The sequence below is a fragment of the Alexandromys fortis genome, unplaced genomic scaffold, assembly GCF_014885135.2.
Source record: "Alexandromys fortis isolate MF-2015 unplaced genomic scaffold, M_Fortis_MF-2015_v1.1 scaffold_332, whole genome shotgun sequence".
Taxonomy (NCBI): Eukaryota; Metazoa; Chordata; class Mammalia; order Rodentia; family Cricetidae; genus Alexandromys; species Alexandromys fortis.
In genome coordinates, this window is record NW_026068232.1 from 481,844 (window position 1) to 485,455 (window position 3,612).

General features: G+C 38.1%; 1 long non-coding RNA gene across 2 annotated transcripts in view; it reads right to left on the minus strand.

Moving 5' to 3' along the window:
• Positions 1-3,612, minus strand: part of LOC126493742 (uncharacterized) — a 217,358-nt gene that overhangs the window by 169,624 nt on the left and 44,122 nt on the right. For both annotated transcript variants that reach the window (XR_007589874.1, XR_007589871.1), the window contains exon 9: positions 2,361-2,442. This is a non-coding gene — a long non-coding RNA (uncharacterized lncRNA). The remainder of the gene's footprint in view (positions 1-2,360; positions 2,443-3,612) is intronic.

Below are 3,612 nucleotides of genomic sequence, written 5' to 3' on the forward strand. Positions count from 1 at the left end.
CGGGGAGGACCTTGGACTTTCCACAGGGCAGGGAACCATGACTGCTCTTTGGATTAGAGAGGGAGGGGGAGAGGAGTGGGGGGAGGGGGAGAAGAGTGGGGGAGGGGGAGGGAAATGGGAGTCTGGGAGTAGGCGGAAACTTTTTTTCTTATTCTCAATAAAAAAATTTAAATATGACTAAATAAAATGAATGCTTACAATTTTATGCTATATATTTATGTGACCATAAACTGAACTTTATCAGTACTCGCCTTTCATGTTCCAAGGTCACTGACATTCCACACAACATCAGTGTGATTCATCTATTTATCCACATAGAGCAAATCACTTTTCTGACCAGAATCTTGGGGAAAGAGAGATAAAATAGTTAAGTATCACCACTGCATCTCTCTCACCTCACAATCCATACAGAAATACAAATGAACTACCACTCAGTTACAGAGTGAGAGTGACCACTTAGAATCTATGTTGCTTAGTCCAAACCACCACATAAGATAGGCTTTGAGAACTTTTCCAGACTCCAATAAATAATTACTCCTTCAGTCCTTGAGTTTTCTCTCTACACTACCTCAGTTTCATTTTCCACTAACTTGTTGAAATGTTGAATGTCCTTTTTTTTTTTTTTTTGGCAGTCAACCTGTATATATTGACTCATTGGTTTTGAAAGATAAATAGATTTTTACAGAAGGATAACATGATATTGAAAAAAAAGATATTTGATAGGGGCATCAAGGTTGAGTTTAAGGGTAAAGAATGACTGGATAAGTAAGATCTGCCATGCATACATACTTAATTTCAAGGACTATGTCAAATAAAATTTAAACGCCTTATGTGACCCTTATATTGATTGTGATTTGAAACTCTGAAAGTATATAGAAAAACTACGACTCATGAGGTTTGTTTCTAGGAGCTACTTCAACAAGAGAAAATTTCTTATGACAAAAAACAACTCTTTTGTCAGTGTTACGTATCACAGTATATAATATTTTGATCAAGAGAATTTATATATAGCAAAAATGACTAAATACAATTATAGGTGTTTATCTCTCTGAATTCTTCCCCCTTTTCTAGTTTTGTTTGAAATATGTTTCCTCATGGTTACTGTGGAGGGTCAGTTTTGAACTGCATAAAAACTGTGCAAGGGTGACTTGAGGTATCATTCTTGCTGACATGTTTGGAAAACCAAACTAGGAGGAGGCAAACCTCTTTCATAGGTAGTATGCTTTGCCAATTGTCTGTCCTTGAGAACATAGATGTGCAGTGTAGTTCAAAGGTTCTGATTAGGTTGTGGTTTGTCTCATGATGAGGTGTTTTTCATATTATATTACAGCAAAAGTTATTCCCATAACAATAGGCTTTTTGTTTAGATTAACTAGGGCACAAAGCTCTTAAAACTATTTGCAACAAGGTTATTAATTTATGTGACTATTTTCATGTATTATGTCACCTAGTTTGAATTGTTACTTGAGTATTTTAAAAGAACACTGGCTTTGCAATGAAGTATGCATTTGTATCTCCTACTCTGCATCCCCTGTGTCCTGATTTCTGTGGCACTACCCAGAGCCATCCATAACTGAGGTAGTTGGGGAAGGGTCCCCAACAATTGGCACCCAAACAGGGACTCTGAAAGAACATTAGGAGTGCCAGATAATAATGTAAGTAATTACAGGGTAATGGGACAAGCTAACTCTTCTCCACTTTTGTCTATGCTTAAACACTTGCTGAAAACTCATGGCGCTCATATATCTATGTCAGACTTAGAGATGTGTCTTGAAATTACCAAAGAATACAATCCTTGGTTTTCCTCAGATGAGAATTTAATGGATATAGGAAATTGGGATCGGGTTCAGATGAATGTTGAGAAGGCTGTGAAGCAAGGTGAAAAAATAATGGTGTGATTTTGGTCTGTACAGTATCTTGTTAACATAGCTTTTAAAGCCATGCAGACTGAGAAGCCAGCAAAGGACTTAGCATCTGAGATTTGTGCTCTGGTGAAAAAGTTACAGGTTAGTGAAGAAATGCATACTGAGATTAAAAAAGATAATTCCTAGTTAGAGAAAAGCCAGTTAAGGTTACTCAGAAGGATAATGGAGTTACTAAGGAGAGGACAAATAAGTTAGAAAAACAGCTGGAAAAATTGTCAACTATCGCCAAAGATAAAGTTAAAGTAAAACTGTCGGCTCATTCCCTGTGGAGGCAATCATTTAAGGCAACTGCAGTCAGGGGATATGCAGAATCTCTGGATTCCTCTGATATTGACTCAAAAAAATAAATAAATAAAACAAACAAACAAAGAAAGAATGAATGAATGAAGAGAATAAAGAAAGAAAACAACCGTATTGCTTAATTACTGCCTTTACCTTATTTGGCTATTGGTCAATCTTCTGCTATAAGGAAGACAGGAGGTGCGGTAAGTATATCCCTGGAGTACCAGCATTCGTGCTGTGTAAGTACAAAAAGGAGGTTAGCTGTGCAGCATGAGAAACAAGCAAAAGGTAACTCAAGTATAATTGTAAAATAAGAAGTAACTTGTATATAAGGGTTAAAAAAAAAGTAAAGTGAATATGGGCTAAGAAATCAGCAAGCAGCTGTTTGTACATTTACTTATAGATTCTTGAAAGGTTAGAGGTACTAAGGAAGGACAACAGCAATTGCTTCAGTTTTTGAAATGTATAAAGTATGTGCAACCCTGGTTCCCTGCAGAACGGAGTATGAATCTTGACATTTAAAAAGGTGTGTGAGAAAGAATGAGCAGACTTTGTCTTGGTCTGTATTTTGACTGTTACTATGTTGCTGTGTTATATGCTCATGTCTTTGAAAGGCTTAAGTGGTACTGTCTGTCATTACTAGTCCATTGTTGTCTATTGACCTTCTTTGTTATCCTGGAAGAAAGGAGGCAGGTTGCCTCTACTTCTAGATACCTGAGCATTTTTATTGGATCAGTTCCAGGAATTTGGATCCTGAAAAAAAAAAAAACTTCTCTAAGGAGAGGCATGACACTGGCCACCTCCCTTCATTGTTCTATGGCCCACAGCCAGCCAACAGCTCCTGCAGAGGGCAACTGGTGCATCCACATGCTCAGGTGGGCTGAGATACTACAGGGAGACATGCACTTGTGTATGGGGCAGCAGAGAATTGACTGCTTACAGTTGAAAAACTGCACGGATGTGTAACAGTGACCGGAGAAGTTAACTTTTTTTTTTTTCAGGAATACTGGTAGCCAGGACACATTCTGTGCCCACCAGCACTGCTCCCCCTCTTTTCTTTCCTAAGTCAAGTTCTTCTTCACTGTGATAACTCTCAAGGTCTTTTCTGCTGACCAGCATTTTCTCATTTAAACCCTTCTCTGTCTTGATACTGCTTTAAAAAATATTGAGGCAGGGTGATGGTGGCGCACGCCTTTAATCCCAGCACTCGGGAGGCAGAGGCAGGCGGATCTCTGTGAGTTCGAGACCAGCCTGGTCTACAGAGCTAGTGCCAGGACAGGCTCCAAAGCCACAGAGAAACCCTGTCTTGAAAAACCAAAAAAAAAAATACTTATTAATCTTAGAATGCTTGAAAACATGAATTTCAATATTCATGCTTATAGATTAGAATCTAAAATAAATTAAA